The sequence below is a fragment of the Artemia sp. Qi Xiang Cuo genome, chromosome 8 (assembly GCF_049724085.1).
Source record: "Artemia sp. Qi Xiang Cuo chromosome 8, ASM4972408v1, whole genome shotgun sequence".
Classification (NCBI taxonomy): domain Eukaryota; kingdom Metazoa; phylum Arthropoda; class Branchiopoda; order Anostraca; family Artemiidae; genus Artemia; species Artemia sp. Qi Xiang Cuo.
This window is the reverse complement of record NC_142801.1, coordinates 71,372,005-71,396,314: the sequence shown is the minus strand read 5'-3', so window position 1 is coordinate 71,396,314 and position 24,310 is coordinate 71,372,005. Positions and strand designations below refer to the sequence as shown.

The 24,310-nt window shown below is 34.7% G+C and overlaps 1 long non-coding RNA gene across 1 annotated transcript in view; it reads left to right on the top strand.

Annotated features, from left to right (window-relative positions):
- LOC148949769 (uncharacterized) overlaps positions 1–23,866 on the top strand; it is a 241,024-nt gene extending 217,158 nt beyond the window's left edge. Inside the window, exon 9 of the long non-coding RNA XR_016142099.1 lies at positions 23,729–23,866. This is a non-coding gene — a long non-coding RNA (uncharacterized LOC148949769). The remainder of the gene's footprint in view (positions 1–23,728) is intronic.
- The last annotated feature ends 444 nt before the right edge of the window (positions 23,867–24,310 follow it).

Genomic DNA, 24,310 nt, shown 5'->3' with positions numbered 1-24,310 from the left:
CAGTTTTTAATACAAGGAAGGCTTTTTAGGAATCCAAAAGAGCAAAAAAAAAAACAATCAAATTCAATGCCGCCAATTTCAAATGTTTTAAAGGTGACACAAAACAGATATAGGCGAAGAGCATTATGAAAAAATTCAGCTTCTAAGTTCAAACTTCTATTCAAAGTTTTTACCCAGATAATTGACGAATTTTGTGATACGATTTTGTATAAAGTAATGCTCGATGAAAAAAAAATTACTAATTTTAATAATTATTTATGTTACGAATGCATAGCTAATAGGCCTAGATACTTCAACTATTATCCAAGGGTTATTCCACAGCCATTTCGTTTCTACCAGATTTCTAATTCTCTTGATGAATAACGGGAAGGCGTTATAACATCGAACCGTCAGGAGCACGAACGTCAGAAGCAGTACAAAATCCGTCATAACATCAAAATTTTTAAAACTTTAATTTTTGGGGGTTTAGGGGAACGAAGAAGACCAGCGTCCAGCCAGCGACTTGTGACTAACTCATGAATAGGTCCGCATCTTTTGTAAATTCAAGCTGGGATTTGAGAAAGACTGCTAAAAACATTAATGTTTGCGGTGAACACTGATCGCGCCGGCGGCTTGCCGTCGACGTCTCACCGGCGGCGGCGCAATAAAATCATCGGCGGCGCGCCAGCGGTGCTGGGGTCTATTTTCTTTCTTTTTACTGGATCAAAATTTCATACAAAAGAACCAATTGGGTTTTATGTCCTTCTTACTGGCTAGAAATTGTGTATAACAACAAGGTAGAAAGGCGGGGCTATTTGAACATACGCTTAAGGTAAAATATGATTAGCTTGAGCAAATATTTTACAAAAATAAGCCAATGGAATTAAAGCACACTATTTTTGTTAGTTTTTTTTAGAACTTTAAAAAAGCTAATTAAACGGCCTTTTTGCTTCAGGAGTTATTCTTGAATAATTGGAACAAAAAGTCAAATTTTAGCGTAAGGAGCGAAGTATTGACGAGGGGGCAATCCCCCTCATATACCAATAATTTCTGTTCGTTTTAAGTTTGAATGTTGCTCCTAACTTTCAGTTGAAAAAAGCTTGTTTTTTATTTAATTACAGACGTAAAGCGTTGCCAAATTTAACTAATTAGTTTTTGTTTTCACAGCTCAAAGTGGTAACACTGACGTGCCCTAAAAAATTCATAAGTTAGGAATAACTGAAGGAAATGTAGCTCTTTCACTATTCGCCATTAAAAAATTTGTATCAGAAGTTCAAAACTACAACAATTTCTTCAGAAATTGTTCGTCAATTTCGTCAGAAGTTAGATTTCATTTAGGGAAAAAAACTAAAAATTTAACTAATAATCAAGGAGGATACAACAAACGGGACAAGTCCAATCAATAGGTCGTTATTGATTTTGAGAGTTTGATTAACCTAGGTTAGACCGAAAATGTAATGTAACGCCCATTGAATTTCCACCTCAAAACTGAAAAAAAAAACTCAACTTATTATCGCTTTAAAATATATGTATAAGCTATTTCAGTGATGTGATTTTTTGTTTAGACATTTATAATCCTTGAAGTATACAATGTAATAGGAAAATAGATTCTTAAACCGTTACGAATGCTTATCGACAATCCATGAATTTTTCAGTCTTGGAAACCCTGTCCTGTTTCTAGTTATGTATAGTATCAACCATGCATATACCATACATACATGGTATATACATGTTTGATAATCTACTATACACAGAAATTCGCATTAATAATAAATGTAAAATGATTATATCATATTTCAATGTTTTTTTTAAACATCTTACGTATTTTAAAATTATTACAATTAGTTTTTTCTTTTACCAGTTTTGATTTTTAATGAAAGCTATGCCCCCCCCCCCACCCCGGTTCCTACAGTTATACACACTATGATCTTTGTGCGGTCTTAATTTCAACAAGACATAACATGTCCATAATTTGGCCATAACATGGCCAAATTAAAATTTTTGGCCACATTTATTGGCCGAAAAGACATTCTTTTGTGGCTGAACGCCTCCCCCCACACGACCTTGGGTAGTGAGTACCTTGGGTAGTGAGGGGACCTATGGGATGAATAGAGCAGCTTAATGAATAAACAGTCTTCTAGCATTCAGTTGACCTGAATTTTTGTCTATAAAGTACATCAATGTTTAGGATGTCAGTTTTCTTTCTAGTCACGGATGCTTGCATTTCCTTTTCGGGGTGGGGAGGGGTGGAACATATCTGATCAAATAAAAACATCTGATCTAATAATCATGGTTGTGGCGTCAGCGCAACATAGTAAGAACGAACTCTAGCCCGTAGTAACCAAAAATGTTAAAACGCGTCTTGAAAAAAATGTCGAATGAAGAAGAATCGCTATTTAAAGGCTATTTAGGAATGGTAAATATTATTTCCCTAATCTTATTAGTAAAAGTTCATTACGAAAAGAAATTTATGGGAATTTCGGGAAATAGTCTGAAATCTCTTCAAAATGATATGTGATTGAAATGTAAACAGCACCGTTAGAATCACCATAGCCGAAATCCTACATGGGGGAATTACAGTCGCCCATATTGAGCAACAAATAAAATCGTTTTTTTAGCGTGAGAAACACTGATGTGCGTCTTTTTTTCTCGCCGCCGCTATTGGGGCACTGAACTATCACAAAGGGCTCATCTGAAAGCTAATTTTATATCGAGGTCCTTTTGTAAGTAATAAAAGTTAATATTAAAATAAATGTAATTTTTGACAAAGTATTAATAAAAAACCTAACCGAACTATTACTTTCACGTTTCATGACAAAACATCAAACAGACAGTACGAGATTATACTATTAACAAATTGACACTATTGACACTAAAAAAGGAGGAATTGACACTAAAAAAGAAGGAATTTGAATAAGAAGCACCAAGAGATTTGGTAAAATTTAAAATTTCAATGGGTCCGGGCCTACCTATCTCTAACCCCCACCCCGCTTTCTGCCTACGTGCATGGTTCTGCCATATTTTACGGTTAAATTTTTAATAAGTAAGGTAAATTCTGGTACTAACTTTTGAACTGAAAGTTTTTATACTGCTCAATGCTTAAACACGATAAATGGCTGTATATTATTCACACACACTTTTCCTGGTAAATTGAATTGTTATGGCGAAACAAATGTTGCTAACTTGTTTCGTCAATGTCTTTTATCACATTTTCGGCTTATATCTGATTTTGTAATACTTGGTAGAAGGAAAAATATTTCGGAGAATTATGACTGATTTTTTTATTTTTATTTTTTATAATCAGTATTTAAGTTCAAAGACTTTGAAGTTTGTTTTATTCAGGAAGAAATCTTATTTCGGCTTTAAAGCATATTAGGGTTCAGATAAGACAATTATAAATATGCTTAACACAAACCTTAAATTGGAAATATTAAATATATTGATTCGCTAGACACCCCCCCCCCCTCCAACAAAATCTGAATTGAAATTCCATTTTTGCATTTTGTTTAGAAGCGTGGAAGCATGTCCACGGGTGTGGCAATACATCCGGAAGGGGAGATGTCTCTGAGTTTGCACCCTCTCTGTGTTGAAATATTGTCCGATATTTTGTATTTATTTTGAGATAATTCACGTTGTAAAATCACGCGTACATACCTCTGTCGTAATCCACCATGAAACATAAATTTAAATTGTAATGAGCCAAAACTATACCTATACACAGGAGTCATAAGGAATCCCCCTCCCAAAGATTGGTTGGACGTATCCTTTGACATAATTTGTAGCTTTTAGGCTAAAAAACTATATATTTTCACTTTTTCATCCTTGGGGAAAACCCTTATATACTTCATTAAGAGTCCGACGTTTTTGTATATACAAACACGTCGGGGGTGGGGGGGGGGGTTCGCTCTTTGTGGTTTCTAAGGCTATCCTCCACTCCCGGTCCTGTTAAGATCTTACAAAAAAAAACATGAAATTAATTGAGTTAGGTACCGTGATCTGTGTGAGACATTTAAATTCAATAGTTACCGTAATTTTAATAAATAATACCGACAAAACTACTACTACTACTAACAATTCGCCGAACCTCTAAGCCATCGGAGGCCAATATAGCTATGTACGCTCCACCTCCATTCCAATGCATTCAAAGCCTCTCTTTTTTAAACTTCCGACGAAGTTCCCACTTATTTTAAATCTTTCTGTACGACGTCCTCCCACCCCAACCGTGGAAAATCTGCTTTCCGTTTAGTCACGGACACCAATGCCCCCTCTACACCCAGTTTGCCCCCCCCCCCAGCTGGAAACTTAATTTCTTCAAAAATCTTGTCAAAACTAAGATAAGCCTGCATAATCCGAAGAAGATCAGTTAGAAGGTCAGTTGGAATAAGAAAATTCTATTTCATGGCTTTTTTTTGTTCTTTTAAACCTTTTTTACACATTGTATTTGATTTTCACGATTCTTTCCTTTGATTTTTGCCTTTCCTTTTTTAAAGGAAGCTTTCTGTTATTTATCTAGGTAACAATTTCCGAAGGTTTATTGTCTTTGTTCTCTCCAACTTTTCTGAATTTCCAACTTCTAGAAAAGAAAATGGTTTCAGTTTCTCTTAGTTTATAAGTTTTCCAAGACTTAAATTCTCCCCTGAAAATCTTGGGAAATAATACTTCCCGAGTCAATTTACATTGATGGTTTACAAGGGAGGAATAGTTCAGTTTGCAGGAATATATAATCGAATAAAGTAAATTTCATTCTACTGAAAGGGTGATTTTCCATAAAAAAGAGTTACGAAACTCAGTTTTTAAGGAGTCAATTTGGATCCATGCCCTCCCCCTGGAAACCCCCTGGAGTATTTTGTGATTATTCCTGTTTTTTGTCTCTTCTAAAATTGCTTTTTTTTTTTTTTTTTTGGCAAAATAATTTGCTTATTTTGCGTGTGGTCCTCAACGCGTATTATTATAGAATCAATTCACAAATTTTAAAACAATTATATAATAAATAAAACTTCATTCCGCTTAGTTATAATAAAATGTCATTGCAATTATAATAAAATAAATTTTATTCCACTGGAGGGCGATTTTTCAGATAATAGAGTCACAAAATTCAGGTTTTAAGGAGTCACATTGGATCTATTCCCTTCCCATGGAAATTGCGAGCTTTTCACGATTACTTTTTTTTCTTGCCTCTTTCAAGAAATTTGCTTTTTTGCGTGTGATCCTTATTTCTTACTACATAATTATTATAAAATAAATTTATATTTTTTAATACGATGATTATTATCTGGGGAATACCGTAGTGTAGTAGCTCTGTAGAAGGGGACATGATTATAACAAAATAACAGCACTATTCGATTCCCCAAAAAAACACTTTCCACGTAAAATGGTCGGTAGTTTGACAATGCGTGACATTTACTCGTAAAATAATATACTACGTGCTGGTTGCTACGTTTGTTATACTTTTGATTATTGTTCTTTACGCTTTGACCTTTTTCTCTGCGCTAAAGCTGTTAGCACTTTTAAAAAAGCTTCCTATTCTAATTAAAGTTTTAGTGTTTCAGTAACCGTTCTTAAAAATTGGGACAATCAAACTTTAGCGTAAAGAGCAAGGTATTGAGGAGTAGACAATCCTTCATATGTGGAATAATTTCTGTTCGTTTGGAGTTTTAATGTTGTTTCATAATTTCAGTAAAAAAAAAAAACGTCTGTTCTTTTTTCAAATAATGCAGGTAAATCTGGCTCACCCTCCATGATATATACCCCCTCACGGGAAACTCCTTCTTGAAAATTTCATCAAACGTGAAGTACACCCCTTCCCGTCAAGTTCCCTCAGACAGTTCCATCCTCGCTGAAAATCCTCCCTCCCCGTAAAATGTCTTGCGGGCGATCCAGTCTGAAAAATTATCCTTAGCATACTTTTATTTGAAAAAGACTTCAATATCTAATCAGTTTCTCGATTACTCCGAAAATACTCTCTACCGTGGAAATTTTTTCCGGAAATTAAAACACACGGAAAATATCCTATCGGATGTTTCCTCCGGAACATCTCCACGTGCAAAATTGAGTTGGCAAAGAGAATGTAAGACAATTAAAAAGAATGTCGTATAGAAATTCTGTCAAATCTCCCCAGTTCCCCTGGAAAATTCACCCCCCCCCTGACTTATTCCTCCCCAAGGAAGATTCTCCGAATGGAAATCCACCACAAGCACAAAATCCCCCCTGAAAAATGTCTATTTACTTCCCAACAACAAACGCTATGCGTAAACAACGGACAAATTTCATAACTTACAGGCCTCTCCCCACAGACTGTGGGGGTTCATTTTACCTATAAAGACATAGTTACTTGATCTTTCAATTGTACTGAACAAAATTGCTATATCGAAACTTCGATCAGACTTTGGGACATAAATGGGCGTGGGAGGGGGGTCAGTTGTTCTCCAATCTTTTTTGTCAATTAAAAAGGGCACTGTAAATTTTAATTTCTGTTTGAATGCGCCTTCTCCCGATCTTCCAGGACCATTATTTAAATACGATTATCCCTGGTAAAAAAAAAAATCCACATTTTTATATATAGGAGCTTGAAACTTCTACAACAGGGTTCTCCGGTACGCTGAATCTGATGGTGTGACTTGAGTTTTAGTGGGCTTTTCCCATCTACTTCAAAAATCAGGCAAATTTTCTTAGGCTCGTAACCTTTGATGGGTAGCACTAAACTTGATGAATCTTATATATTTTGAATCAGCATAATTAAGTCGACTCTTTTGATGTATCTATTGGTATTAAATTTACCGTTTTTTTAGCTTTGTCGGCTTGATCGTCTTCGTTTTTTTTTTTTTTTATTATTTTTTATCGAAAGACAGTTTATGAACTATTAAAAATAGTGCAACTTTGCGTTGACTAAACTATAGATTGCATTTAATTTGAAGGAGAAGTTTCAAATTTGCTCAAATTTTATCTTGACAGTATTACCCCCTCCTAAATGTCATATCAGATCCTCCCCCCTCCTAGAGAAAGATCCTTCTACTCAGGTCTCCCCAGTCCTAGAGATTATTAAGAAAGAATATTTAGGACGTGGGTTCATAGGGGAGTAAAGAATGGAGTTCCAAATAGATTGGGAGGGAGGAGATGGGCTGACCTCTTGCGGTTTGGTGCTGAAATGCGCTGTTAGTAACAGCAGTAGTATATATAAAACCACCTTAAATGGTTTGGTTGGGTCTGCCCGTTTCAGGCGGTTTACAGTGAGTTTGTCGTAGATCTTTTTTCTTTTTTTTTTTAGCCGTCGATTATGAACATGAATTATAATGGAACAACTTGAAAAACCTTGAGTTCTCTCATGTAGAGATTTGGGTTGAGACTTCTTACGCCCTATTCGTTCGAAAAAGGACACAAAGTTATTCTGTTCGTTGGTTTTTTGTTTCTTGTCTTTTTTTTAGTATTTCTATTTTATTATTTAAAATGTTTATTATTTTTTATTATGTTTTTGTTTTTGTTTATTTTGCAACTGATTGTCGCTAAATATTTGGCTGAAATAGCTAGTTTTGAAGTCTTCTTAGGTTCATCTACAATTCTGCCCTGTTTATGCGGCTAAAAGGGTTTCGCCAATATTTTCTTTGGGGTTTTTGAAGTCTAATAAATTCATGTCCTTTTGTTGTCCGTTGAAGTATTAAGGACATCAAAAAGGTAATTTCTGCTATCCCAAAGACACTCACGTTCTTGATTTGAGTTAAACCGGTTTCTCTATGTGTTTGAAGATAATTTGCTTAGTCTCAGTGAGATAAACTACTATAGAGGTATGTTCTAGTTAAATATTTAATATATACAGTTGGTTCGACTAGGTATTTAATATAATTCATTCGTTTTCCATAATTTTCTGTTTCTAAAGTATTATATTTTCATCATATTTTGGTATATTTCATTATGATTAACCTAACTTCACTTCTTGAGTGTGGTCGGGATAACTGACAATTACCATCAAAAGACACATTACTTGGCCCTTTTACAATCTTAGTTCTTTTTTTATTCCTGTATTCCCGGCACCAGGTACTTTAAGGTTTCGGATGTGCCGCTGTTCCTTTACTTCGTTATAAAACCTTGTGGTTTTAAATGTTTGCTGAGCCTACTTATGGAGGAGTCAACAGAGGGATTTTCAGGAATAATATCCCCCTGAATATCATTCCAGATAGAAGTGCACCGCCGGATGAAGCTGTTTCTCAAGTACTCTGTTCTTGACGTGTCCTCCTTTAGATAATTGGATCGAGCTGTGTGCCTTCGCGTCTGCCTTAACGGCTGGACAAAGGAGGGCACAAGGCAAGAGAGCTCTGAGGGAGGCGAATTCATGTACTTGTAGAAAACAGCCATCGACGCTACATCAAACCTTTCATTTAGAGGCTGGAGCGAGCCAAGTTTGGAGGCGCAGTCCACCCTATTTGCCTTATTCTAGTGGTGCCAACAGTGTTTCCGGAGCATCAGCATATAGCGGGCATTCATATTCACCTGTGATTGTTTTAAATTTATGAAGTTTTTGGGTAATGTCATATTCTCGCCAGTGTTGCCATGTTGAACCGTAATAATAAATAGCCAGAACTAGCTGCCACATGTTTTTAGATTATTTTTTGCTGACTTTGTCCTCATGTTTTGTTTTTTTTTTCATTTGGGGCACGCAACAACCCAGAACTGCAAAACTGGATATTCATTTTTTTTTTTTTTTTGTTAAAAAATCCGGATTTTTCCCTGATTTTTAAAGATATACGGATGTTTAAGTTTTCTCTCGACGAATTTTTAAAGGCTTGGATTTCGTCATTACTGCCGTCGGTGCCCTAAGGGAGCTTTCAACACATCCATGAACAGGCCTCTTAGTAATTTTTTTTACTATTGCTTATTCATGACGTAACCTACAATAAAATTCAGAATCATAAAAATAAACAAACTAACTCTAATAAAAACTGTCTGCTCAATTTGTGAGCTTGGCTACACTTGTGAAAAAGCAGACGCATCATTGCGAAAACTTCGACGGCGCCGTAGTAACGATGACGGTGCTTTTCGGCATTCAACAAACAAAAGAGAATTCTATTAGAGATGGTATTTAATATAAAACAAGTGGAAGTATAGGGCGCGTTTTATTTTGAATTTCATTATACATCTAAAGCGATGTCAATCTTAAATCTTTGTCAAGTTCAAATCAGATCCGGCAGATGCTATTTGACACTTTTTATGTTTCTATTTTTTGTTACATACATATATATATATATATATATATATATATATATATATATATATATATATATATATATATATATATATATATATATATATATATATATGTATGACAAAAGGAAGTCCTGTCAAAAACGTTATATAATATAAAGCAAGTGGTGTATATCTCGAGCTTACTATTAAATCTAAAGTATTTTTTTTAATTCCGTATTGCTGTTGAGTTCAATGCTGATATAGATGAATTAGTAAAGCCTATAACTGGTAGAAATTAAAATGGACGCTCAAGTCAAACTTAAAGCGAACTGGAATTACTCCAAACAGGCGTTTGAACTATATCTAAACCGATGTCTCTCTAAGATCTTTATTCAGTTCAAGTCAGTTGTAAACGTTACGCGATACTTTTTTTTTCATTCAAAGGAAATTTTATGAAAAGAGCTATTTAATATAAAACAAATTGAAGTACAAGTTGCCGTTTTTGGCATTTTTTAAATATTACTGCTTTTTTTCGGCTACTGGAATTAAAAAGGGGCTATGTGACACTTCTTTAAAGTGATATATATAGCCCACTCTGTTGAAAGAAATCTGCTTGATTGACTGATCGTATCTGCTCTCCTATATTTTATTTGATTTTCAATTCTTTTGAAGTCTATATTTTTGTGCCCAACAATGTGTACTATTATGCATAAATTAATATAAATTCATAAATTTATATTTATAATAAGTATGTAAATTTATAGTTAAAAGTTGATAAATTGACATTTATGGTCAGAAGTGTGTTTGTGGCAAGATGAAAACATTCTTCGTTCAGTAATTTTTTTGCCCTTTTATATAACTTCTGTTTTGTAACATACTGCTTTTTGAATTTCCCCATCCGAACTGTGCTACGGTAATAATATTGTAAGTGCTGACATCTATTCAAAGTGCTGGTATATATTGCTGAAAAGCAGCTCAATGTTAAGGTCATTTAACAACTCTTACAGTATTGTTTCAAGTTGAGATAAGGCTATTTTTAGTAAGCCAGATGCTCAAAATCGAATTAGTAGTACTGGACCTGCACGCAGCTGACCAGAAGTCAAATATGCCGCTGGAGAATTTTCCATGGGAGGGCGGAGGCAAGGACTACTAGAATTTAAATGGGAGTAATTATCCTTTTCCTCGTTTGCTACATTTCTAAAAGGTCATATTGTTTCTCGGTTGGGGTGGGGGGGTCACCCTTGGTCTTTCTTAGCGGTGCTCATGCCACAAGTGAAGGGCGTGACTCGCTCTTATGTAAATATTATGGATAAATAAGCGCCTTTTCTTATTCGAAGTTCCTTTGGAGTGGAATTCACCCCAGACGAGGTCAGTGCCACTAGCGAATTGTTTTGGCTTCCCCCCCCCCTGTTTAGTTATCGTTTTCGGTGATTGCAAGATTAGTGTTGGGCGATATTTTGATTAATCGATATATCGATATTTTTACTTTCGGTATTCGATATATCGATATCGATATTTCAGATTAATTTTTTGCTTTCTCATAGATTTGCCTAAGTTCAGTAACGCAAATGTTAAATAAAGGGTATTTTATATAGCTTTTTTTCAAAATTCAAATAATGTAAAATCAAACACTAAAAATAAACATAGATTGCATAAATGAATGTAATAAACACTTTAACGATGTCCCATATATATTACACTTTACATATTAACACTTAACATATTAACACTTTAACAGTCACTGTACTCTTAAGGCAAATAACGAGACTAAGTTTCATTGTTCTTATAACAAAATGGAGTCTTTATGTTTTAGAAATATAATTTCTCTTTTGTCAGATACGTTAATTATAAAATATACCTGGTAGTGATGATGGGGATGAAAAGGGGAAGTGAATTCACATAGCGGTGTTGAACTAGAATTCGGTCAATAATAAAACTTCGGTCAAAAATGATAGTTTTATTGATTTATTTATATATTACTATATTTATTATTTAGTTATTTACTTATTATGTATTTGGTAATTTATTTGTTATCTATTAAAATGTCTATTAATTTAATAATTTTAATTGAATTGCACTACCTAATTAGAATAGAGCGAAATTGAAAAATTTGTAAAGCATTACATATATTAAATACGTAACCTAACATAACCTAGGTACCTCCCTCCCCAAAAAAAGAACAGTTTAAATATCGTATACGCAATGAAAACCACGCTATGCTTTCCATTACTCTATAGCGGTGTCTTGAATTAACCTGTCAAAAGCGGGTTTTTCGGGACTGGTTTCCTTGTAAAGGCCCATATAATGGGAAAGTACCACATAATTTAATCAAGGTAGAGTGAATTAATTTTATTTATATATTACCATATTTATTATTTAGTTATTTACTTATTATGTATTTGGTAATTTATTTGTTATCTATTAAAATGTCTATTAATTTAATAATCTTAATTGAAGTGCACTACCTAATTAGAATAGAGCGAAATTGAAAAATAGTGGGAGGAGGAGTTCTGGGTTTGAGACTCTCCCCTCTCCCAAGATATTCCCCTGACTCGTAAATTGGCCTTTAAACTGCAGGTAAAAAGACTATTTCTCTTAGAAAGCTAAGTCTATTTGTCCTAATATTTCTCCGTACTTTGGTCTAAAAAAAAGCCGGTAAAAACAGCTTAACTCCCTCCCCAAATAAAAATTCTTTTTGTAACCCCTCCCCACCAGAAGAAAAATCGTAGATACGACCCTGCCTGAAGCGTATGGACTTTCGCCAGGTCGTTTATTTTGTAATATTGTATCATCCTAATATTATTTTTACATTCATTATCCGTTCTACTATGATATACGCTATATTGTACATATTCCAGACTATGCTTTCCAATAAGAATTCTTTTTCTCGCAGTCTCTTGTGTCAATCGAGAGGTTTTTGGAACAGCGTTTTTTCGTCGTAGGCTACCTCTGACACTCTAAAAAAAGAAAGGAAACTTAAGGGATGACGGTAGGGAAAAAGTAATTTCATTTCTTGTATATTTAATTTTTAACTTGGGCGTTATTTTAAAAGAGATTTTAGTGTATATAGTCTACACTTTATTTTTATCAAAAAATTCTACTTTTAGATAAGTTTTGTTTATGATTTAATTTATGATTTTCGTATCAATATAAAAGCATCAAGATTAATGTTGACTAAATTGAAAAAAATATAGTTGACTTTTAGAAACATCAACCCCCTACTGTTTTCGTGTAACAGATATTGTTTCGATATCAGCTGCTTAAAAACTATTAAGTTTTTCACTTGCAGCAAACTATTGAAAACAGAAGAATCCTAGTAAATTATCTGCAGAGATTTTTCATATTTAACTCTAAAAAAAGTGCAAAATAATACACTCAATTATTCAATTACCTTTGAAATTTTCTACCTTTTTAAAGAAGTCGCCAGACGATGGAGTAAAAGGGGCATTGCTGTGTGTAGCTCAGTATTAATAGATACCTGGTATAAGATAGCGCCGCCACAAAAGCGGAAATATGCCAAAAGCACCTTTTTTGATCGAGAATTTGCCGGAACTACAAATAATAATAATAATAAAAAAAATAGTCTGAAAAATGCACTGACCTGGAGAACACAGTCTGCTACTAGCTACTACTTAAAAAAAAGCGCCAAAATGGCATAAATGTTTCCTATCTGCAGTGGTGGTTCTGGCTTGTTTTTCGCCCGGGGCAAAATCTTGATTAGTGTCACCTCCCCTGTCTCCCACAAAAATTTTAGTAAAATTTTCATTTATTAACAAAATTATTTTTTATTTATTAATTGATTATTAACCTATTTTTCAATTATTTTTTAATTAATTATTTAAATTATTTGATTATTATTAAGTAGGCTATTTTAATTTAATTACTTTAATTGTTATTATTTAATAATGCTATATATTTTACTTACTAATTAATCAATTATTTATTAATCAAATTCATTTATTAACTGCGTCCTTTACTTTATTTTAATAAAAATAAAATTACAAAATGATTATATCCGTTCTCTCCACCGGGGGCAAGTGCCCCCCCTCTGTCCCTTTTCTAAATCCACCCCAGCCCATCTGGCATCACTTATGCAACTTGTTTATTTGCCGTGTCGCCCATTTTATAATATCATTAACAGGTCTCTTAAAGACTGATTCTTCTGTAATACTTTTTTTTCTAATGGCGTCTTTGTGTTTACACATAAAACTGGCTTAGAAAATAGAATTGCATGAATCATATTGTTTACATTTTAAGTGTTATTTGTTTATTTTTTAACGGTGTTCTGTGTTTTGTTCAAAGCCTTGTAGGCTGTTAAATGATGCTTTAAAGTTCACATTTATTTTTTTCTAGCTTTTTTTATATTTATCTTGATAATCAAAACTTGACTTCCTATGAATATTCAGAGACTATGGTGTTTATTTTTATTCTGTTGATTTTTATTTTTTGCGGCTTGCGTCTCACTGTGTTGGACAGAAAGGCAGAAACTGGCTTTGACAATAGGAGCACATGAATCATACTGTTTGCTTTTAGGGTTTCTTTTGTTCTTCTTTTATTATAGTTCATTCACACGACGCTGTAGAACCTTTAACATTAGCACAAACTATAGATTTACGTAACCTTATGTACGGAATTTATTTTTGTCCGTAACTTACGCAAGTGCCTAAGTTATTTATATTTTAAATATTTATATTTTAATATTTTTTTGGTACTTATTTACCGTAGCGACCACACCCAAGAAGAGTAGTTAGGATAATTCTGGTGAGATATACCAAAATATGATGAAAATATAATACTTAACAAAAAATGATAAAAATATTATACTTTATTAAAAAAAATTATGGAAACCACACCAGAGAATCATGGAAACCAAGCCGCCTAAAACGCATTATATTGAATACATAACCAACTCTATACATTAAATATTTAATTAAAATATAGGCTACCTGCATAGTAATTTATCTCACTCAGGCTAAGCTAATTATCTCCGAGTGCACACAGAGAATCCGGTTTTACTGCAGATAAAGAACAACTGTGTGGTCGCTATAATACATAAGTACCATTTTTTTAATATTAAACTAATTTGTACTTGTGCATTATACGGGCCTACCGCTATATACTGTATCAAGGAAACGAGAGACGAAACCCGTCAAACGGGTATTTGCAATAGAGAAATGGAATGCAAAGCGTGGTTTTCATTGCGTTTACGATATTTAAACTGTTGTTTTTTGGGTGAAATAACTGTTGTTATTTCATTATCATTAACCAAACTTGACTTCTTTTGTGGGCCCGTATAATGCACAAGTACCAAATAATTTTTTAATAATATTGCATTTAATATTTGGAATTTGACGATGCGCAACTTCATGTTACATTATGGGAAAGTCAATATAGTAGTAACAAAATGGGTATTTTTAGATGAGTAATTAATAATTTTTTGGAACAAATTTGATCAGCTTTTCATAGAGAGCCTCTCACGTTGCAATACAGCTTGTATCTCCATCTTCATTTCATATTTTTAATTTTAAACTGTTTGCTGCTAATGATTGCGATGCTTTCGGGTGATGAATGTGATGGTTTTAGGGATTTTTATGGTAGCCCAGAGTAAAAGGACTTTTTAAGCATACACCGTTATGCTGAACGTTACGTTACTTAGCCACTTTGCACAGGAAATTATGTACGTAATGTGCAAGCCACGTCTTTTGTGTTTTGTTTTTACCAATCATCGAGTGTTTGCTGATGCTTTGAGTTTTTTATATGGCTATTCGTTCCCATGGATATTTTATGATATTCTTTGACAAATATTTTGATTTTTATTCTGGTTTTGGCCCAACGATATTTCTGTTATTACTTATGTTAAAAAAAAAATCTTAAGCGGAAAACTTGACATTACATATTGTTCTTCTGAGAAGAATTCCTCAAAGTTGTTATTACATTCAGATAAAATAATCCGTGGCAGTCTTAGGAAAATAAAAAAGATGATTTTTTCAAATATTGGAAGTTTTTGGAATACTGCTAATATCACTACCCACTTGCTTCACCACCAAGTCTCCTGAGGTCAATACAGTTTCGCACGTTCGCCCTTCACCGCAATATGCTCAAAACTTCAATCTTAACGCCCCAACAATGAAATTCCAATTTTCTTTAAATTCTTAACGTTTTTTAATAGTATTTTTAAATTAAATAACAATATTACCAAAAAACCTTTGTTCATTTGAGCGTCTATTAGTTCACTCCAGCAGCGGAGATCTCAAAACTACTTCCATTTAAATGTTTCTCCGGAAGCTTCCTGAATAATAATTGACTCCAGGCAAGTGGTAAGAGGTAAGTGGTATTACATTTCTTTAAAGTGGTGTATTTAGTTATTGATCATAAATGATACAAGGAATAAGCAAATGAAAAAAAATAATAAAGAAATGCACAATCATGAAAGTACAGAATTTTCATAAGCCTCAGAATACAAGTTGTCTTGGGGGATCAGCATTTATTTAACAAAACAAAAATAAGGAGCATTTCAAATTAAAAAAATGAAAGTTTGTTGGAGTAAAGAAATTCCAATGTTCCCCCTCCAGAAGAAAAAAACATCTCTGGTCTTCAAAAATGATGTTTCATATTCATCAAAGTTTGTTTGGTCCTTCGGTACCATAAACCTATCTCGTCCATTATAAACTTATTTTGTTTCAATGGCCAAACTATTCAGAGTTGATGGGTCTTTATAGTTTTGGGCTTTATAGCTCTGTATAGCTTTGGCAACAGACCTGAATAAACGACAGAAAACGAAAAGGCGACACATACTTTCCCGGAAATCTTAGAAAAGCCGTTTAACTTCCCCCTTTTGTGCCGGAGATAGTGAGGTTCAGATTTAATGAAACTTACATCATTAGAAAGCGTGTTTTTTTTTCCGAACGGAGCAGAATTTTCTTTTTAAAATTAAGGAAGGGCAGTCTAAAAAAATATTCTTGCATACCTTCTTTGAAACATCAGAAATCAACTCAAATTAGTATCACTGAATAGTTTGATAGCTTTTGGAGTTCTCTGTTCTGCTAACCACCTTGATTAAGAGCCTTGGCGATAAAGGGTGGATATTATTTATACTATATGTACATTGAAGAGACAGCGTTTTACTTACCAACTAGTGCAAGATTATAATTTCTTTGTTTTAAACTAGCCTCTCGTTAGCCTTTCGAACTGTTGACTCATTTCAGATCTTTTATCAATGTTTACCAAATTTTCTTTGGAAGTTCCCTGTAGTGCTACAAAAGTTCGCTAATGTACCCCTTGTCTTTGAGACTGTCAGCCGAAACTGAGACTCGCAAAAAGACATTTATGGTATCGAACATCCTTTAGAGTTTCTGAGGTTGTTAATTAGGCCTACTTCTGCATTTTCAAAATTTTATTATCTTTTACTATGTCTGTTTCTAGTCTACCAAAAATAAATTTTTGTACATTTTAACTTTAACAATCGGTATTTGTTTCTGTTTTTTTTTCGGAGATTAGGGATATATCAGATCGCTTGCTACTTTTTATTTTAAAAATTCCCTTTTCTTACCAGTCAGACAAATTAGTCAAACAAAATAAAAAGAAATTATTCCAAAAAATTTATTCCTCCGCGAAACATGTCTGTATGCTTCCCAAAAGAAGCCGTTGACAGCTTCTAAAGACAAGTTTATACAGCACTAGCAATAAAATATATTTTACGGTTCTAGGCGTCCCACCGGAAAATACTGCCCCCCCCCCCCCGAAGAAAATACTAATTTCAACCTTACATTTTCTTCCCAACACCCAACTAATGGTCCTCGTCCCGTTTTTTCTGACTTGAATTTTTGACTTTTGATTTGAAATTTTGACTTGAAATTTGACTTTTAAGTCGGTTGTCCTTTTAGGTTGTCTTTCGGTTGTCTTTAATTTTTTTAGGAGCGTTTAATATTGTATTTTCCTGCATGTTCTCTTGCTTTGTGATTTAAAATCACAAAGTGCTTTTGTTTTGTGATTGTGATTTAAAAATCGCAAATATTTATTTTCGTCTCTCCTGTTTTTCATTCAACCTATTTGCTTTTATGTCTACCTATTCAGTAATAAAGTAGATTTTTATTCTTTTCATTTCTAAGCTTTATATGAATATTTAGATGTTTTTTTTTGGGTGGGGAGAGGGGGGCTGATGCTTTGAAAAGACGTTTGTTCTGCGAAATGAGGAAATTATTCTTTTATGCGAAACATACATTTTTGCCCACTATAATGGTCAAACACAGAATGTTTATTGCATTATATATAGTTATTTGATGGCAAAGGATTTTCCTTTGAATAAGGCTGGTTTGTTTTTCTAAGAGTTTGAAAGTACCAGTTTGTTTTTCTAAGAGCTTGAAATTACCGTTTTTTGAATGGTAAATTTCATGGTAATGGTTTCACACGATAAACAGAACATATTGGGTAATTAGAGAGGGATGTCTTTTGTCCCTCCATATTTTTTGAGGGGGGGGGCTGACGCCCAAAACATACGTTTGTTTAACATTTTAAGCCAGACTTAAGGCCGGACGTTTGTCTGTGAGTCCCTCTCCATAAATAGGACCCTCAAGATAACCCGTCCAACTTTCGACCCATCTCAATTATCTCAGTGTTTTTCAAAGTCTTTGAAAAGCCTATGAAGAACCAACTTTACTCTTTTCTCGAAGCGAAGGGATTCCTAAACCAACGGCAGTTCGAATTCAGACCATGACATTCAACAGAAGATGCGCTGACGTCACTGAGCTTATTTGTGAACAAAGCACTTGACCTGGGACTTGTGCCAAATGCTATCTTGCTTGACATTAAAAAATTGTTTGAAGGTATGGATCATCGAATATTACTTTATTAAATTAAATTACATCGGAGTTAGAGGAGAGGCACTGGAATGGTTCCAGTCCTACCTTAGCAACCAGCATATTAGCATAGGAAAATATCCGTTGAACGATATCGTAGTTAAGTTCGGTGTGCCACAGGGATCGATTCTGTGTCTGCTGTTATTTCTAGTTCACGTAAATGACCTTAAGTCGTATCCTAAACCCAAATTGCAAGACTTCAAGGTGCTGCAAACTATGCTGGGGTGAAGACACTTCCAATAATGACAGTGACTCTGATGAACCGGTTGCATTCGCAGATGACACTACAATGGCCTCCTGTGATACTAGCATGTCAGCACTCCAGAGTAAACTAAAAGTGATCTTTGAAGAAACTTACATATGGATGGATATAAATCGGCTTGTAATTAATGTTGACAAATCGTGTGTTCTCTTCTTTTCGAGAATCAGAACTCTTCATCGAGAAATAGCTAGAACTACGACTTCTCGAGGAACGATTAGGCCACCAGAAACAAGTTTTGCCAGGTATCTAGGTGAACTTCTGGACAAAAATCTCTCCTTTTTACACCACATTCAGGCTGTAGAACTGAAGCTCTCCCGCAATTTTGGCATTATCAGGAAACTGACACAAACATTTCTATAAAAAGAAATCTTTGTCTACTTTACAACGGACTTCTGAAACTTCAACTCCAATATTGTGCAACAATTTGGCAGTCAAAGTTCAAATCACACCCTGAAGAGACTCGATTCAATCCATAGGCGTGCACTGAAAATAATTGGAAGTATAGATAAGATAAGATAAGTTTTATTCTTCATTATATGCACATACAATATTACATGTTATTATTCCCCCAAAGGCTCATTGGCCTGTACAAAGGGGGAAGACATATGAATTGCTTACTCAGAGATGAAACAAAAGAAAATTTAAAATGATCACTTACTCACATACGAAGGAGAAGAAAAGAAAATATAGATAAAATGGAAACAATAGACAAAATAAACAAATAAACTAAATTAATTAATTAGATTAAATAGACTTAAAAAATAAAAAAATAAAAACATAAATAAAAATAACATCTACGAAGCCAAAGAATGTTTAACAATTTTTTTTAAACAAACCGAATGAGTGGCACACTCGAGCTGATTCAGGCAACTTATTCCAAACAATATGACACCCCATTAGAGGATTAAAATCTGACCTTATGTAAGGAGTAAATGTAACTAGAACATGATTTGTCATATTACGAAGATTTTAATTATTTTGATCAGAGGTAAAAGATAGCGGAACACTTAGGGGCCGGGGGAGGTCACCATGAAGCTGAGCAAAAGTAAAACATGCACATGAAAGAATGTATAGTGACTCAAGATCAAGTAATCGTATAACTAATTAACGATTGGTTTCTTGTATGAGGTTTCTAGCTTTATTGTACACCATAGAAAGTGATTTTAAAAGTGAAGAAAAAGTTGATATCCACACAATTGGACAGTAAGAAACGTAAGATTGGATCAAGCAGTGAAAAAGGATTTTCAAAATCGATCCTGGAAAAGAATGTCTGGGCTTCCTTAAAATACCGAGACTCCTGCATATCTTCATTTTAATAAAATCAATGTGACGTTTAAAAGATAGGTTTTCATCAACAAGAATGCCCAAAAAACGAACATACCGGTCTTTAGATCTATGAATTATTCCATTTGGCTGGCGAATTTCTGATAACTGGGGATAAACCTAAGGGATAAACTGGGGATGGATGACTGTGTCTCTATTGGTTCACTCTACCGTCTATTATGCTCAGTTTATATTTTTAGGTTCGTCTCTGGGTCACTTCCATCTCCTTTCCGCAGTCTCTATTTTTACATCTGAACAACATCGAAACACACGATCTGCTTTTGACATTCGGGTGAGACGAACACCAACGGTGCGCTCGGATTTTGCCCCGGATGCGACTTGCCCTATGGAGTGGAACATGCTTCCGCAAGAGCTAAATTGGGTCCTTCAAAAATAATTTAAAGAAATATTTAGTGGAAGGTCAAATAATTAGAAGTTATTTTGGATAAAAATTAGTTTAGTATTTAAGATTATTTTTACTGTTTTACAGTTAATTAGGTGAGGTGTTTGTGCTTCCGGGAAGGGAGGGAGAAACCCGATAGGTTAGGTAATAATAAGTCCTTGTGCAGGAGTCGTGCGGTTGTCTTGGGAGTAAAGTGGGAGCCGTTCTGCATGATGGTGATGAATCTTTATATTTATTGGTCTCAATGTCGATTGTGTGACAGAGCAGTGTCTTTTGTGCTTTTTTGTTTCGTTTTCTTGTTAAAATAAACTCGATTGAACTTAAAAAACCAGCTTAACTGTAAGATCATTTTCAATAGTTAAAAATATTTTTGTACAAACCATTTTCTTTTTAAGTTAAGAAGATGCGGCACCTTAAAATTATTTTACGAGCCTCACCATCGGCTGACCGTCAACAAGACAAAGGGCCCACTACCAAATTCTCCCGGGGGTCTAACTATCACCGAGAGCTGTCGAGAATTTATAGTTTGACTAATTTGACTTCAGGGACAGTGAAATTTTACGTTCCTTCGGTCGAAAGTCAATCAAAGCGGATGACCACAGGAAACTCTTAAAGTATCCAAATTGCTGATATGAAAATTCCTTTTAGTGTATTTTTCGCGTCTTTCGGACAGGTATGCTATAACATTTTCGGGGACTGCCTTTTCCTGAACTTTAAACAGAAAATTCTCCTCTGTTTAGTCGAAAACACAAAATTCACACTTTCGGATGGTGTAGGTTTCGTTTAAACTGAATATCTCTTATCTCCGGCACAAAACGCGTTAAATGGTTTTTCCAAGGTTTCCAGGAACTTGGGTGTAGGCTATTAGTTTTCTGTTATTTACTCAAATATCTTATCCAAGATCTCCAAGTTATTGCAAAATCATTTCTAAATGGTTTGACCATACAAACTAAAAAGAAAGAATTATAATGGACGAGATAGGGTGATCATGGGCGCCCATATGGGGGGGGGCAGGGGGGGGGCTCCCGCCCCCCTGGCTGAATGATGCTGCCTTATTTTTATATTTTTGTTCTGAGAATCCTCTTATATAGCATTAAAAGTACCAATTAGACGAGGTTTGCCCCCCCTCCTGGAATTCAGCTTATGGGCGCCCATGAGGGTGATTCTTTAAGGTATATTGAATCCCCTTTCTGAAAGCAAACATATTTATCTGATCGATTTTTGACACACTCAGGGCATTTGATGGCTTATTTTTGTAATGCTTTTTTTAAATACTGTCAGTTAAATATTGTCTGATATTTGTCGCCAGTTTGGACCTGTTGCCAACTTGGGCTAGTGATAGGTTTGAAGAGGCAAGTTTAGACCTCTGTTAGTCCAGAGTCCCGTAGAAACGTAAACTTTAGTATCAAACATAACTAAACATTTCATACATTGAAACCAAATTCAAAACAAATTGCGCTTACTACCTTTGTGTACAAGTGACTGATTTGAAAAAAAAATGCTGAACATTCAACTTCAATGATCCAACCCCTCGCCATGCGTAGGCACATTTCCGCCACGCCTTGCCTTCTCGCGCAACACTTGGTACGTTTTCGAGATGCCTAACATCGCCACCTAATGTACACGATTTTAAAAAGTGGATAACCCTTTCCTCAGAAACTTCGAAGAAATGTGGATTGGGTCGTAGCAACAAAAGTAATGAAATGTTTCATACTTAAAAAAAGTGTGCCGAAGATTGCCCTTTTCGGCCAACCGTCTAGGGCCAAACGGAAGGCAGGTCGTCCACGGTTGGGGTGGGAGGATGTTCTAAAGAGAGATTTGAAGGAAATGGAAACGTCCAGGGAGGGCGTAAAGAGGGAGGTTTTGAATAGATTGTAATGGAGGAGGAGTGTGCGTGGCTGTGTTGGCCTCAGGCGGCTTGGTGCTGTGGTGAGTTGTTAGTAGTAGTAGTATTAGTATTAGTAGTAATATTGCTTACTAGTTGGTACCTACTGTCTATTTTCACCTATGAGAAATTTACTTCTCTACAACGATTTGTACTTACAAATGGATTTAGACAGCTAGATCGAAACCTCCGTAGCTCCTAGCTGAAAACCTCAATAGAACTGTAGAATGATAGTAATAAAATGTATGGCAGTAATAAAAGTAAGAAGTAGTTATAGATCTATCTTCTAAGACGGACGTTCGTCTTAGAACGGCAGTATGGTCTAAGAAAACAACACCTAATTTAAAGGTGTTATGTCGAAAATACGTCGTATATATGGGGAAATGAGACCAACCCAGTAAACATCTATAAACTCAACATTGGTTTGCAATTAGAAGACACGGAAGATTTTGCCACTTTCATTGGAAATTTGTTTTACATTTGGGCACGATTAAATAAGAAATTTTACATCAAGAACTTTGAATGAACCTTGTCAATGAACTCTCTCTGAAAATAATCTAGTGAATAATCTGGAAGTTCATTATTTTGTGAATGACCTGAAAAGTTATTTATTTTAATGTATATAATTATACTAATTTCAATTTTATTATTTTAGTATTTCTACTGAAGGCTATCGCTTTATATGTGATCGAAATATCTGGACTTTTGTACCAGTTTTTTCACTGTCTAAATAAATGGATTTATCCCCATTTGAAAGTTTATTTGTTAGTTATAGACCACAGTTTATAGAATTAGCAGTATGATCATTCTCTATCTCACCCATTATAAAAACCCGGACCGGGGTGCGAGTGCTCCGGAGAACGTTTTTGCAGATATAAACGTAGGCGAAGTCAGATTAGTGGGAATGCAGGTTAGTCTGTTTCCGATTGTTTCCATCAAAGTGCATTGAAACAATCGGAAACAGACTAACCCGCATTCCCGCTAATGCAGAAATAAGTGGGAGGAGCTTTTTGTTCGCACCGAGAACGAACACCAGAAATGATCTGCGATAAGCTTACTGGTATATTCTGTCTACTGTGGTTATAGACACAGTTTATATAATTATCCAGTAAGTTTACCGCAGATGATTTCTGGCTCTTCATTCTCGGTGCGAACAAAAAGCTCCTCCCACTTATTTCTGCACTTATTGTCCACTTGCTGGTGAGCCGGCCAAGTGGTTTTGTCAGTACTTGTTCCGTAGGTGATTATTCTTTGTCTACCCGTGAAAAGATCTAATGCCGCGCTTATGTTTATACCGGTTTATACATTCTCTGGAGCGATCGTACCTCGGTCCGGGTTGGTGAGATAGGGAAAGATAATACTGCTAATTATATAAACTGTGGTTATAGATCACAACAAATGATCATGTGCAAAGAAGGCTGGGGGGGGGGGGGGCACCTGAATGATTTTTGTCAAACAAAAAAACTGATCTAAAGAAAATATCCCTAAAATGTCTCTTTCGTTTCAGTTTCATTTCTTTTATTTGCAAAATCAGACCATTTATGAATTCCTGTCAACCAGGAACAATTCCTAGAGGTAGCCATTAAAACTCGATTTTCTTTTATCTTCTATTTTTCTTTCAAAATTCTTATTTCGAAAGCACAAATATTTATCTTCGCTGACTATGTTTTCCTTCGAACCTTTTGGTTTTTACGATAACCCATTCAGCGCTATTAATGACTTGTTATTCTTGGATTTCAGTTCTCGATGTTTGCTTGAACAATGTCAAATTCAATACCTCCATCATTCCCACTCTAAGTATTGCCTAGTAACACATTTTTGTTTGATAAATGTTCTTTATATTTTAGTAATTCAAACTGGGCAACGTACTCCATTTTGCCAGCAACTTCATATTATGTCACTGCGGTTTCCTCTTTAAGAGGAATAAGAAATGGACGGCGGATCTGAAGTGAAAGAGAATGATCAATAAGATTAGAAGATACATAGCACGTGAAATATTTTCTAAAGGTGATTTTTTTTGCTGAACTTTGGTATACGGCTAGGGATATTTACTTCCATATGTGCAAAAAGCCGGAATTTTATGTTAATTGAGGAATCGATATTTTTCGGAAGGTGCGAAGGTATGTTAGATTAATATTTACTCAGATACAATAAGCAAAAAATAATAAATAACAAAATCACATGCATTAGCATATACCCCCGTAATGCTATATGGTGGAGAATGCAAGGAAAAAAGAAATAAAGAAAAGACAATAAAAATAAAATGAAAAGAAAATTTTATTTATTGGGGAGGGGGGTCTGAACTGATAGTTCATTTTCTACCACTGTTCTTTTATGGGCACTGATCTTTTGTAATGATTGAGGTGAAAAACTTGAAATATACAGTGGCGTCAATTCACGATAATTTAGGGGGATGAGGGGGTTGAGGT